Source organism: Siphateles boraxobius, unplaced genomic scaffold (assembly GCF_051911475.1).
Source record: "Siphateles boraxobius isolate OS27281-9 unplaced genomic scaffold, OSU_SipBor_1 269, whole genome shotgun sequence".
NCBI lineage: Eukaryota > Metazoa > Chordata > Actinopteri > Cypriniformes > Leuciscidae > Siphateles > Siphateles boraxobius.
Genome location: NW_027508886.1, coordinates 1,491,820 through 1,506,143, shown reverse-complemented (window position 1 = coordinate 1,506,143; position 14,324 = coordinate 1,491,820). Strand labels below are relative to the sequence as shown.

The window sequence follows — 14,324 nt, the reverse complement described above, 5'->3', positions numbered from 1 at the left end:
GACAGCAGCAGGGAGGATGTATGTTTCGGCTCGTTGGTCTAGGGGTATGATTCTCGCTTAGGGTGCGAGAGGTCCAGGGTTCAAATCCCGGACGAGCCCATTATTCGGCTTTGCTTTTAATCTCTTCAGCCTTATTAGGGCAACCAGGATATTTCTGAGCAATTGGGGATAAAATGTGCCAGAGAGAGGCCGGTTAGCTCAGTTGGTTAGAGCGTGGCGCTAATAACGCCAAGGCTGCGGGTTCGATCCCCGTACGGGCCAATCATTTTCTCTCTGGGACCTTCGCTCTGCTCTTCTCGAAAATGACGGGCGGTCTTCAAATCCGAATTCAAATCTCGGTGAGACCTTCATTTGCCAGGCTAAACAGCACAAGTACCTGGCCGAAATAGCTCAGTTGGGAGAGTGTTAGACTGAAGATCTAAAGGTCCCTGGTTCAATCTCGGGTTTCGGCAGAGGAACCACGCCTGCCTCCTTTAGGCTACCTGATTCCACCTAGCCTCATCGCTATCTGCCTCTCAGACAGACAGCTGGGAGGGTGTGTTGGTTCCATGGTGTAACGGTTAGCACTCTGGGCTTTTAATCCAGCGATCCGAGTTCAAATCTCGGTAGAACCTTTTTAGGTTCTTCGCGGAAGGGAGGGAAAAAACAGAGGTGATGCGCAACTGCTGACGTGGCGGTGAAATTGGCACTCTCAAACCGAGTCGGAAATGGGGAAACATAGGGTGCTTCTCAATATCCCTCCTCGTCTCCTCGTTCCTCTGTCCTCCATCCTATGACCCGGAAACCGATCGAGCTCAGCCATCTTGAAGGACATCTCAATTCTCTAATTGCACCTCGAGGAGTGAGGAGGCTTTCAGAGGAGTCATGAGCGAGGATACACAGTTGTATCCTATGCGGAAGTGTTTTATTGACTAAACGTGACGCACGTATACATTCGCCTCCCCCTTCACATCGGTCACAATCTGTTTTAAAGTATACTTTACCTTTGCAGTTTATATAAACCACACATTACACATATTTCAACAGGGTATCTTGCTTTATTATTATTTATTATGAATTTCTTAAATAAAAAAACTGCAACAACATGAGGGCAGATCCTTTGAGCGCTGCTGATGACGCTATGAAGTGACGCTCGAGTGATCAAGTATTCCAATGTATAAAAAAGCTTTCATTCGATTCCTCCATCCTCATTTTTGTCATTCATTACATTATTTTGAGCACAAGAAGATATTTTACTAAAACCTTTAAAAAAAAGTTTAATTCATATATGTTATACTATACTATGTTATACACCAGTATACATATTTATGTTATCTTTTTAAATTCTATGTTATACATATTTAAAAAGACATGAATAGGCAAAAACAAGTGTTTTTTTGTTTCAACAAATTATTCTCAACTATGTTATAAAAGATATACCAAAACGATTTGATATACCATTTTAAGTTTTAGATCTGTTTGATGATCATATTATTATGAATTGGCATAAACGCCTTTATGTTATATTTGGTTTTTCTTAGTAATCTCTGCCACAAAAGCTAAACAAAACAAAACGATTTAAGCATGGCATGATACCAGCAAGATTGTACCAAGAAGTGTTATTTATTTTCTTATTAATAAGTTCATCACACTATTTACAATTTGTACACAAGGCAATTCAAAGTGATTCACAGTTGTATAAAAAACAATAATGCTTATGCTCATAATAATAATAATATTCATTAATTATTATAATATTATAATAATTAATTACATAAAAAACAAATGATGTAGTAAAATACTTTCAGTTGGAATATGACAGCTATGTAACGTTCTGTTTATGCCTGTGTCCTTTCAGATTATGTATGCATACCCGGTTTTACGAAGTACCTCTGAGGGTCGACTCCTTATGGGGCCAACTGAGGAGGCCAATAGGAGGAAGATCGTGTTGGCAGGGAGGGCCAGGTGTAAGGAGGAGGTCCTGGCTGAGGCCACTGCCTTTTTGAGGCAGAATGGAGGGAATCCTGGAGACCAGTTCCTGGTTCTGGCTCACTGCAAGATCCAGTTTGGGAAACACCAGGGTCAGAGGTTCCTGTGGCTGCTGGAGAACTCACTGGGGTATGCCTGCTATCTGGTCAGCAGCATTTTGGGGGAGGAGGAGAGGGACAACCCGCTGTCGGACAACAAACACCTGTTCCTCAGATACACCTCGCAGATCAGGGAGGTAGGCGAGGCTGTAGAGGTGTATCAGAAAAAAACAGGCCATGCTGCAGGAGGCCCAGAGGACAGGAGACTCTGGATGTCTGATGGTGGAGTTTGGGGATTTTAAGGGTAGGTCAATGAAGGAGGTGTATGAGGACCCAAGCAAGGAGGCCCAGGCTCTCATCACCTACCTGAAGAAGGGAAAGGCCAGGCCTAACACCAATATGGCCCTTTTCAAAGCATACGTGCTGAAGAGGCAGGCTCTAGCCCACGTGCCCACCACCACTGTGCCCACTGCATCTGTCCTCACTTCTGCTGTGCCCACTGCCACTATGTCTGTTCCTCCTCCACCTACTGCCACTAAAAAGAGACACACAAAAGATTTTGTCTCCAGCCAAACCCTGTAAGTGGGTAAGTTTTTTCTTTTTTCTCCAGCCACTGCAGGCTCGAGAGGCCCTGCTCCTGCCCCGGCTCGTGCTACTGCCCCTGCTCCTGCCCCTTATCCTGCTCCTCCAGCATTGTGGACCCCTGGCCAGGTGTCCCAGTCGCCTGCAGAGCTTCCTGTCCACTGGAAAGAGCAACTCCCATCTTTCCAGCAAGGCTTTCAACCCCTGTCCCTCTGCACCAGGACCATCCTCACTACAGCCACCCACAGGACTGCAGCGCCCTGCCCAGCCTCCTCTGCAGTCTCCTCCTCTGCACCCTGCCCAGCCTCCTCTGCAGTCTCCTCCTCTGCGCCCTGCCCAGCCTCCTCTGCAGTCTCCTCCTCTGCGCCCTGCCCAGCCTCCTCTGCAGTCTCCTCCTCTGCGCCCTGCTAAGCCTCCTCTGCAGTCTCCTCCACAGCCTTCTGTCCAGCCAAGTGCTGCCTCTGCTCCTGCAACATCAACTGGGTCCAGTGTTGCAGACCAGGCTCCTGTAAGTAAGCTTCTCATTATTCGTGTGCAGGTCCTGCAGCGCGATTTCCAATGACCACAAAAAAAGAGGCCGCATTTCCTCTGTGCTGGAAACTTTGCACCGGCTACCTTTTAATTGTAGATTTAATCTACAATTAACACTCTCAAACCGAGTCGGAATTGGGGAAACATGGGCTTAAAAAGCAAAGGCTTCATTTGCTCCTTGCTATCGTGCTTCAGGACTCAATGACTTAAATCTCTGCTGCTCATGGGAAAAGTTGACACACGCCAAGGTTCCATGGTGTAATGGTTAGCACTCTGGGCTTTGAATCCAACGATCCGAGTTCAAATCTCGGTGGGACCTGCTTTTGCCAGGAATGTGTGCAGTACCTCGTTCGAAAAAACTTTTTCGGCAGCACTGAGCCGCAAGAGCCCATCTAGGTAGTGCCCCTTGAAGGGGGGCGTAAAAAGAATGGACAGCACTGGAGAATGCAGGCATCGATCCCGCTACCTCTCGCATGCTAAGCAAGCGCTCTACCATTTGAGCTAATTCCCCTCGATGATGGAGAGAAGGTGTCCATCGCTCTCAAAGACAAAGACGAGGCACGATCCCTAGCACGTGTGCAGGTGCTGCAGCGTGATTTCCAATGACCACAAAAAAACAGGCCGAATTTCCTCTGTGCTGGCAACTTTGCACTGGCTACCTTTTAATTGTAGATTTAATGAAAAAATTGCGCTTTGAATCCAGCGATCCGAGTTCAAATCTCGGTGGAACCTTTTTAGGTTCTTTGCGGAAGGGAGGGAAAAAACAGAGGTGATGCGCAACTGCTGACGTGGCGGTGAAATTGGCACTCTCAAACTAGTCGGAATTGGGGAAACATGGGCTTAAAAAGCAAAGGCTTCATTTGCTCCTTGCTATCGTGCTTCTGGACTCAATGACTTAAATCCTTGCTATCGTGCTTCTGGACTCAATGACTTAAATCTCTGCTGCTCATGGGAAAAGTTGACACACGCCAAGGTTCCATGGTGTAATGGTTAGCACTCTGGGCTCTGAATCTAGCGATCCGAGTTCAAATCTCGGTGGGAACTGCTTTTGCCAGGAATCTGTGCAGTACCTCGTTCGAAAAAACTTTTTCGGCAGCACTGAGCCGCAAGAGCTCATCTAGGTAGTGCCCCTTGAAGGGGGCCGTAAAAAGGATGGACAGCACTGGAGAATGCAGGCATCGATCCCACTACCTCTCGCTTGCGCCTACTGCTTCCTACCAATTGAGCCAAAGTAAGCCCACGTGAGCCAATCGTGTTTCTCTGCTGTGGCTTACTTTTGACCAATCACGTTCTCTCCTGTGGCTTACTTTTGACCAATCGTGTTTCTCTCCTGTGGCTTACTTTTGACCAATCGCCTTTCTCTCCTGTGGCTTACTTTTGACCAATCGCGTTTCTCTCCTGGCTCTGCTCCTGTGGCTTACTTTTGACCAATCGGCGACCGCTATTATTATCGTCATCTTTGCAATCTTTGCAACAGGTAAGTCTATTCTTCACGACTGTATAATCGATCATTATTTATTCATAAACAGTGTTTGTTTTTAGACAATTAAACATGCCAATAAAGCTAGCTAGCGTGTAATAGCACACGTTTTCTTCTGTACATGTGAATCTGCAACTTTACCATGATATACAGTAAAAAACATGCCACTACTGTCAAGATAATTAGCCGACCGCTAATTGAGCTATATCCTCCTTAAACCATTTTTTTGTTGTTGTTAATTTAGTATTTTTTTGTGTCATTCATTACATTATTTTGACCACAAGAAGATTTTTACTAAAACCTTTAAAAAAAAAAGTTTAATTCATATATGTTATACTATACTATGTTATACACCAGTATACATATGTGACCCGTCACAGAAACCAGGGACACAAGTCGGCAGCACAACTTTCGAGCAAAATGAGAAAGAAGAGTTTTTTTTTCAAAATTGGTGATTTTAAATTTTTTGGAGAATCTGTTAATTGAAATCACGAAGAAGCCTCTCCATGTTTGAGATAGCAATATTGGTATATTTAAAAGCTTACATTTTGAGGTTGAAATCGGCTTGTTTTCGGAGATTTCAGCATGCAGTAGGGGCGTGGCGTGTCATTGTCTGTGTGTATTTTCATACTGAATAACCCGGCGCTTTTGCCCCCGCCCTCCAAGTGAACCACATGGCTACTTATTATGCTGTGCTCTGGCCGGCTCTCTCTGATATCAAAATTCAATGAAGATGGATGCTGCAAAGATTGTCGCAGACGAGCTGAACCGTCTGGCAGTTACACCGAAAATGTTTTCGCCGCACTTCGTGGGCTCGGGAAACTGAACCGGAGATATGGGCGCGGCGCGTGCGCCCTCAGTGCTTGAATACGGCGGCTCGGCTTGCTGACAGCGGTGGCTGGCTGTTTCATATGTGACGGAGAATCGAAATAGAGGATGCAGTTAAGACCTTTGCTGCGATGAAGGCCTGCCGTGCGTGTTTCTGAAATGTAAGTTAAGCTTCATTTGCTCTTTAGTCGTTATTTAAGATGCTGAACCTGCTGATGATATAATGTGCTTGCGGACATTTCATTTGTGTGTGTATACGCACATAAGAAAGTGGTGTAAAGAGATTTGCAACAGTAATTTGAGGAGGTGAAATGTGATTATTTGGAAAATTCCAGAAATTACTGCTTAAAGAAAAATGCCAGCAGGCATTTGCCTCCTGCATAAACTTTAATATTGTTGACATTTTGGGCACACGAGCGTTGCGCACTATTTGCGTTATATGTAGGCCTATGGCTTATTGGTCTTTGTGTGTTGTTGCTGGTTTTGCGTTATATGTATATGGCATATTGGTCTTTGTGTGTTGTTGCTGGTTTTGCGTTATATGTATATGGCATATTGGACTTTGTGTGTTGTTGCTGGTTTTGCGTTATATGCAGGCTATATGGCATATTGGTCTTTGTGTGTTGTTGCTGGTACGTTGCAAATAGAGGGGCAGCACAATTGTTTTTCGCCTAGTGCGGCAGAAGTGCACTCATTCAAAGTGCAAAAAAAGCTGTAAAGCACATGGAGGAGCTTTACAGGGGGTATGGCTTATCTAAATGAGATGTAAATGAGCCCTATTGTCACCCCCAGCAGCAGAGAGAGGTGAGAACTGAATCTCTTTAGAGCTCGTTTTCTCCTCTTTGAGCTTTTTTAAGTGCCTACTTTAAAATGGCCACAACTTCTCCAAATATTATCAGATTTCCACATGTTACACATCGTTGAAAGGCTTGGAGATTACACTTTCAGAATCTATGAATAACTCAAAATGCCCCAGAACCGACTTGTGTCCCTAGTTTCCGTGACTGGTCACATATTTATGTTATCTTTTTAAATACTATGTTATACATATTTAAAAAGACATGAATAGGCAAAAACAAGTGTTTTTTTGTTTCAACAAATGATTCTCGACTATGTTATAAAAGATATACCAAAACGATTTGATATACCATTTTAAGTTTTAGATCTGTTTGATGATCATATTATTATGAATTGGCATAAACGCCTTTATGTTATATTTGGTGTTTCTTAGTAATCTCTGCCACAAAAGCTAAACAAAACAAAACGATTTAAGCATGGCATGATACCAGCAAGATTGTACCAAGTGTTATTTATTTTCTTATTAATAAGTTCATCACACTATTTACAATTTGTACACAAGGCAATTCAAAGTGATTCACAGTTGTATAAAAAACAATAATGCTTATGCTCATAATAATAATAATATTCATTAATTATTATAATATTATAATAATTAATTACATAAAAAACAAATGATGTAGTAAAATACTTTCAGTTGGAATATGACAGCTATGTAACGTTCTGTTTATGCCTGTGTCCTTTCAGATTATGTATGCATACCCGGTTTTACGAAGAACCTCTGAGGGTCGACTCCTTATGGGGCCAACTGAGGAGGCCAATAGGAGGAAGATCGTGTTGGCAGGGAGGGCCAGGTGTAAGGAGGAGGTCCTGGCTGAGGCCACTGCCTTTTTGAGGCAGAATGGAGGGAATCCTGGAGACCAGTTCCTGGTTCTGGCTCACTGCAAGATCCAGTTTGGGAAACACCAGGGTCAGAGGTTCCTGTGGCTGCTGGAGAACTCACTGGGGTATGCCTGCTATCTGGTCAGCAGCATTTTGGGGGAGGAGGAGAGGGACAACCCGCTGTCGGACAACAAACACCTGTTCCTCAGATACACCTCGCAGATCAGGGAGGTAGGCGAGGCTGTAGAGGTGTATCAGAAAAAAAACAGGCCATGCTGCAGGAGGCCCAGAGGACAGGAGACTCTGGATGTCTGATGGTGGAGTTTGGGGATTTTAAGGGTAGGTCAATGAAGGAGGTGTATGAGGACCCAAGCAAGGAGGCCCTGGCTCTCATCACCTACCTGAAGAAGGCAAAGGCCAGGCCTAACACCAATATGGCCCTTTTCAAAGCATACGTGCTGAAGAGGCAGGCTCTAGCCCACGTGCCCACCACCACTGTGCCCACTGCATCTGTCCTCACTTCTGCTGTGCCCACTGCCACTATGTCTGTTCCTCCTCCACCTACTGCCACTAAAAAGAGGCACACAAAAGATTTTGTCTCCAGCCAAACCCTGTAAGTGGGTAAGTTTTTTTCTTTTTTCTCCAGCCACTGCAGGCTCGAGAGGCCCTGCTCCTGCCCCGGCTCGTGCTACTGCCCCTGCTCCTGCCCCTTATCCTGCTCCTCCAGCATTGTGGACCCCTGGCCAGGTGTCCCAGTCGCCTGCAGATCTTCCTGTCCACTGGAAAGAGCAACTCCCATCTTTCCAGCAAGGCTTTCAACCCCTGTCCCTCTGCACCAGGACCATCCTCACTACAGCCACCCACAGGACTGCAGCGCCCTGCCCAGCCTCCTCTGCAGTCTCCTCCTCTGCACCCTGCCCAGCCTCCTCTGCAGTCTCCTCCTCTGCGCCCTGCCCAGCCTCCTCTGCAGTCTCCTCCTCTGCGCCCTGCCCAGCCTCCTCTGCAGTCTCCTCCTCTGCGCCCTGCTAAGCCTCCTCTGCAGTCTCCTCCACAGCCTTCTGTCCAGCCAAGTGCTGCCTCTGCTCCTGCAACATCAACTGGGTCCAGTGTTGCAGACCAGGCTCCTGTAAGTAAGCTTCTCATTATTCGTGTGCAGGTCCTGCAGCGTGATTTCCAATGACCACAAAAAAAGAGGCCGCATTTCCTCTGTGCTGGAAACTTTGCACCGGCTACCTTTTAATTGTAGATTTAATCTACAATTAACACTCTCAAACCGAGTCGGAATTGGGGAAACATGGGCTTAAAAAGCAAAGGCTTCATTTGCTCCTTGCTATCGTGCTTCAGGACTCAATGACTTAAATCTCTGCTGCTCATGGGAAAAGTTGACACACGCCAAGGTTCCATGGTGTAATGGTTAGCACTCTGGGCTTTGAATCCAGCGATCCGTGTTCAAATCTCGGTGGGAGCTGCTTTTGCCAGGAATGTGTGCAGTACCTCGTTCGAAAAAACTTTTTCGGCAGCACTGAGCCGCAAGAGCTCATCTAGGTAGTGCCCCTTGAAGGGGGGTGTAAAAAGGATGGACAGCACTGGAGAATGCAGGCATCGATCCCGCTACCTCTCGCATGCTAAGCAAGCGCTCTACCATTTGAGCTAATTCCCCTCGATGATGGAGAGAAGGTGTCCATCGCTCTCAAAGACAAAGACGAGGCACGATCCCTAGCACGTGTGCAGGTGCTGCAGCGTGATTTCCAATGACCACAAAAAAACAGGCCGAATTTCCTCTGTGCTGGCAACTTTGCACTGGCTACCTTTTAATTGTAGATTTAATGAAAAAATTGCGCTTTGAATCCAGCGATCCGAGTTCAAATCTCGGTGGAACCTTTTTAGGTTCTTTGCGGAAGGGAGGGAAAAAACAGAGGTGATGCGCAACTGCTGACGTGGCGGTGAAATTGGCACTCTCAAACCGAGTCGGAATTGGGGAAACATGGGCTTAAAAAGCAAAGGCTTCATTTGCTCCTTGCTATCGTGCTTCTGGACTCAATGACTTAAATCCTTGCTATCGTGCTTCTGGACTCAATGACTTAAATCTCTGCTGCTCATGGGAAAAGGTGACACACGCCAAGGTTCCATGGTGTAATGGTTAGCACTCTCGGCTCTGAATCTAGCGATCCGAGTTCAAATCTCGGTGGGAACTGCTTTTGCCAGGAATCTGTGCAGTACCTCGTTCGAAAAAACTTTTTCGGCAGCACTGAGCCGCAAGAGCTCATCTAGGTAGTGCCCCTTGAAGGGGGGCGTAAAAAGGATAGACAGCACTGGAGAATGCAGGCATCGATCCCACTACCTCTCGCTTGCGCCTACTGCTTCCTACCAATTGAGCCAAAGTAAGCCCACGTGAGCCAATCGTGTTTCTCTGCTGTGGCTTACTTTTGACCAATCACGTTCTCTCCTGTGGCTTACTTTTGACCAATCGTGTTTCTCTCCTGTGGCTTACTTTTGACCAATCGCCTTTCTCTCCTGTGGCTTACTTTTGACCAATCGCGTTTCTCTCCTGGCTCTGCTCCTGTGGCTTACTTTTGACCAATCGGCGACCGCTATTATTATCGTCATCTTTGCAATCTTTGCAACAGGTAAGTCTATTCTTCACGACTGTATAATCGATCATTATTTATTCATAAACAGTGTTTGTTTTTAGACAATTAAACATGCCAATAAAGCTAGCTAGCGTGTAATAGCACACGTTTTCTTCTGTACATGTGAACCTGCAACTTTACCATGATATACAGTAAAAAACATGCCACTACTGTCAAGATAATTAGCCGACCGCTAATTGAGCTATATCCTCCTTAAACCATTTTTTTGTTGTTGTTAATTTAGTATTTTTTTGTGTCATTCATTACATTATTTTGACCACAAGAAGATTTTTACTAAAACCTTTAAAAAAAAAAGTTTAATTCATATATGTTATACTATACTATGTTATACACCAGTATACATATTTATGTTATCTTTTTAAATACTATGTTATACATATTTAAAAAGACATGAATAGGCAAAAACAAGTGTTTTTTTGTTTCAACAAATGATTCTCGACTATGTTATAAAAGATATACCAAAACTATTTGATATACCATTTTAAGTTTTAGATCTGTTTGATGATCATATTATTATGAATTGGCATAAACGCCTTTATGTTATATTTGGTGTGTCTTAGTAATCTCTGCCACAAAAGCTAAACAAAACAAAACGATTTAAGCATGGCATGATACCAGCAAGATTGTACCAAGAAGTGTTATTTATTTTCTTATTAATAAGTTCATCACACTATTTACAATTTGTACACAAGGCAATTCAAAGTGATTCACAGTTGTATAAAAAACAATAATGCTTATGCTCATAATAATAATAATAATAATATTCATTAATTATTATAATATTATAATAATTAATTACATAAAAAACAAATGATGTAGTAAAATACTTTCAGTTGAAATATGACAGCTATGTAACGTTCTGTTTATGCCTGTGTCCTTTCAGATTATGTATGCATACCCGGTTTTACGAAGAACCTCTGAGGGTCGACTCCTTATGGGGCCAACTGAGGAGGCCAATAGGAGGAAGATCGTGTTGGCAGGGAGGGCCAGGTGTAAGGAGGAGGTCCTGGCTGAGGCCACTGCCTTTTTGAGGCAGAATGGAGGGAATCCTGGAGACCAGTTCCTGGTTCTGGCTCACTGCAAGATCCAGTTTGGGAAACACCAGGGTCAGAGGTTCCTGTGGCTGCTGGAGAACTCACTGGGGTATGCCTGCTATCTGGTCAGCAGCATTTTGGGGGAGGAGGAGAGGGACAACCCGCTGTCGGACAACAAACACCTGTTCCTCAGATACACCTCGCAGATCAGGGAGGTAGGCGAGGCTGTAGAGGTGTATCAGAAAAAAAACAGGCCATGCTGCAGGAGGCCCAGAGGACAGGAGACTCTGGATGTCTGATGGTGGAGTTTGGGGATTTTAAGGGTAGGTCAATGAAGGAGGTGTATGAGGACCCAAGCAAGGAGGCCCAGGCTCTCATCACCTACCTGAAGAAGGCAAAGGCCAGGCCTAACACCAATATGGCCCTTTTCAAAGCATACGTGCTGAAGAGGCAGGCTCTAGCCCACGTGCCCACCACCACTGTGCCCACTGCATCTGTCCTCACTTCTGCTGTGCCCACTGCCACTGTGTCTGTTCCTCCTCCACCTACTGCCACTAAAAAGAGACACACAAAAGATTTTGTCTCCAGCCAAACCCTGTAAGTGGGTAAGTTTTTTCTTTTTTCTCCAGGCACTGCAGGCTCGAGAGGCCCTGCTCCTGCCCCGGCTCGTGCTACTGCCCCTGCTCCTGCCCCTTATCCTGCTCCTCCAGCATTGTGGACCCCTGGCCAGGTGTCCCAGTCGCCTGCAGAGCTTCCTGTCCACTGGAAAGAGCAACTCCCACCTTTCCAGCAAGGCTTTCAACCCCTGTCCCTCTGCACCAGGACCATCCTCACTACAGCCAACCACAGGACTGCAGCGCCCTGCCCAGCCTCCTCTGCAGTCTCCTCCTCTGCACCCTGCCCAGCCTCCTCTGCAGTCTCCTCCTCTGCACCCTGCCCAGCCTCCTCTGCAGTCTCCTCCTCTGCGCCCTGCCCAGCCTCCTCTGCAGTCTCCTCCTCTGCGCCCTGCCCAGCCTCCTCTGCAGTCTCCTCCACAGCCTTCTGTCCAGCCAAGTGCTGCCTCTGCTCCTGCAACATCAACTGGGTCCAGTGTTGCAGACCAGGCTCCTGTAAGTAAGCTTCTCATTATTCGTGTGCAGGTCCTGCAGCGTGATTTCCAATGACCACAAAAAAAGAGGCCGCATTTCCTCTGTGCTGGAAACTTTGCACTGGCTACCTTTTAATTGTTGATTTAATCAAAAAATTGCGCTTTAAGCCATGGAAGCTGAAATGTTTTCGGCCCGACAGCAGCAGGGAGGATGTATGTTTCGGCTCGTTGGTCTAGGGGTATGATTCTCGCTTAGGGTGCGAGAGGTCCCGGGTTCAAATCCCGGACGAGCCCATTATTCGGCTTTGCTTTTAATCTCTTCAGCCTTATTAGGGCAACCAGGATATTTCTGAGCAATTGGGGATAAAATGTGCCAGAGAGAGGCTGGTTAGCTCAGTTGGTTAGAGCGTGGCGCTAATTACGGCAAGGCTGCGGGTTCGATCCCCGTACGGGCCAATCATTTTCTCTCTGGGACCTTCGCTCTGCTCTTCTCGAAAATGACGGGCGGTCTCCCATACTTGCATGCTGGCCAAACCGCACAAGTACCTGGCTGAAATAGCTCAGTTGGGAGAGCGTTAGACTGAAGATCTAAAGGTCCCTGGTTCAATCCCGGGTTTCGGCAGAGGAACAACCTCCCCCTCTTTTAGTCTACCTGACTCCACCTCTCAGACAGCCAGTTAGCAGGGTGTGTTGGTTCCATGGTGTAATGGTTAGCACTCTGGGCTTTGAATCCAGCGATCCGAGTTCAAATCTCGGTGGAACCTTTTTAGGATCTTTGCGGAAGGGAGGGGAAAAACAGAGGTGATGCGCAACTGCTGACGTGGCGGTGAAATTGGCACTCTCAAACCGAGTCGGAATTGGGGAAACATGGGCTTAAAAAGCAAAGGCTTATTTTGCTCCTTGCTATCGCGGTTCTGGACTGAATGACTTAAATCTCTGCACCTCATGGGAAAAGTTGACACACGCCGAGGTTCCATTGTGTAAGGGTTAGCACTCTGGGCTCTGAATCCAGTGATCCGAATTCAAATCTCGGTGAGACCTTCATTTGCCAGGCTAAACAGCACAAGTACCTGGTCGAAATAGCTCAGTTGGGAGAGTGTTAGACTGAAGATCTAAAGGTCTCTGGTTCAATCTCGGGTTTCGGCAGAGGAACCACGCCCGCCTCCTTTAGGCTACCTGACTCCACCTAGCCTCATCGCTATCTGCCTCTCAGACAGACAGCTGGGAGGGTGTGTTGGTTCCATGGTGTAATGGTTAGCACTCTGGGCTTTGAATCCAGCGATCCGAGTTCAAATCTCGGTAGAACCTTTTTAGGTTCTTCGCGGAAGGGAGGGAAAAAACAGAGGTGATGCCCAACTGCTGACGTGGCGGTGAAATTGGCACTCTCAAACCGAGTCGGAATTGGGGAAACATAGGGTGCTTCTCAATATCCCTCATCGTCTCCTCGTTCCTCTGTCCTCCATCCTATGACCCGGAAACCGATCGAGCTCAGCCATCTTGAAGGACATCTCAATTCTCTAATTGCACCTCGAGGAGTGAGGAGATTTTCAGAGGAGTCATGAGCGAGGATACACAGTTGTATCCTATGCGGAAGTGTTTTATTGACTAAACGTGACGCACGTATACATTCTCCTCGCCCTTCACATCGGTCACAATCTGTTTTAAAGTATACTTTACCTTTGCAGTTTATATAAACCACACATTACACATATTTCAACAGGGTATCTTGCTTTATTATTATTTATTATGAATTTCTTAAATAAACAAACTGCAACAACATGAGGGCAGATCTTTTGAGCGCTGCTGATGAAGCTATGAAGTGACGCTCGAGTGATCAAGTATTCCAATGTATAAAAAAGCTTTCATTCGATTCCTCCATCCTCATTTTTGTCATTCATTACATTATTTTGAGCACAAGAAGATATTTTACTAAAACCTTTAAAAAAAAGTTTAATTCATATATGTTATACTATACTATGTTATACACCAGTATACATATTTATGTTATCTTTTTAAATTCTATGTTATACATATTTAAAAAGACATGAATAGGCAAAAACAAGTGTTTTTTTGTTTCAACAAATGATTCTCAACTATGTTATAAAAGAAATACCAAAACGATTTGATATACCATTTTAAGTTTTAGATCTGTTTGATGATCATATTATTATGAATTGGCATAAACGCCTTTATGTTATATCTGGGTTTTCTTAGTAATCTCTGCCACAAAAGCTAAACAAAACAAAACGATTTAAGCATGGCATGATACCAGCAAGATTGTACCAAGAAGTGTTATTTATTTTCTTATTAATAAGTTCATCACACTATTTACAATTTGTACACAAGGCAATTCAAAGTGATTCACAGTTGTATAAAAAACAATAATGCTTATGCTCATAATAATAATAATAATATTCATTAATTATTATAATATTATAATAATTA

The 14,324-nt window shown here is 45.1% G+C and overlaps 9 non-coding genes across 9 annotated transcripts; all 9 read left to right on the top strand.

Moving 5' to 3' along the window:
- The first annotated feature begins 27 nt into the window (after nucleotides 1-27).
- On the top strand, nucleotides 28-99 carry trnap-agg (transfer RNA proline (anticodon AGG)). Its single transcript has one exon. It is a non-coding gene; the product is annotated as a tRNA-Pro (tRNA).
- Nucleotides 100-187: 88 nt separating this feature from the next.
- Nucleotides 188-261, top strand: trnai-aau (transfer RNA isoleucine (anticodon AAU)). The gene has a single exon. It is a non-coding gene; the product is annotated as a tRNA-Ile (tRNA).
- A 118-nt stretch (nucleotides 262-379) lies between these two features.
- On the top strand, nucleotides 380-452 carry trnaf-gaa (transfer RNA phenylalanine (anticodon GAA)). Its single transcript has one exon. It is a non-coding gene; the product is annotated as a tRNA-Phe (tRNA).
- Nucleotides 453-3,366: 2,914 nt separating this feature from the next.
- On the top strand, nucleotides 3,367-3,438 carry trnaq-uug (transfer RNA glutamine (anticodon UUG)). Its single transcript has one exon. It is a non-coding gene; the product is annotated as a tRNA-Gln (tRNA).
- An 8,663-nt stretch (nucleotides 3,439-12,101) lies between these two features.
- Nucleotides 12,102-12,173, top strand: trnap-agg (transfer RNA proline (anticodon AGG)). Its single transcript has one exon. It is a non-coding gene; the product is annotated as a tRNA-Pro (tRNA).
- Nucleotides 12,174-12,261: 88 nt separating this feature from the next.
- Nucleotides 12,262-12,335, top strand: trnai-aau (transfer RNA isoleucine (anticodon AAU)). Its single transcript has one exon. It is a non-coding gene; the product is annotated as a tRNA-Ile (tRNA).
- A 93-nt stretch (nucleotides 12,336-12,428) lies between these two features.
- trnaf-gaa (transfer RNA phenylalanine (anticodon GAA)) lies at nucleotides 12,429-12,501 on the top strand. Its single transcript has one exon. It is a non-coding gene; the product is annotated as a tRNA-Phe (tRNA).
- Nucleotides 12,502-12,571: 70 nt separating this feature from the next.
- Nucleotides 12,572-12,643, top strand: trnaq-uug (transfer RNA glutamine (anticodon UUG)). Its single transcript has one exon. It is a non-coding gene; the product is annotated as a tRNA-Gln (tRNA).
- A 472-nt stretch (nucleotides 12,644-13,115) lies between these two features.
- trnaq-uug (transfer RNA glutamine (anticodon UUG)) lies at nucleotides 13,116-13,187 on the top strand. Its single transcript has one exon. It is a non-coding gene; the product is annotated as a tRNA-Gln (tRNA).
- The last annotated feature ends 1,137 nt before the right edge of the window (nucleotides 13,188-14,324 follow it).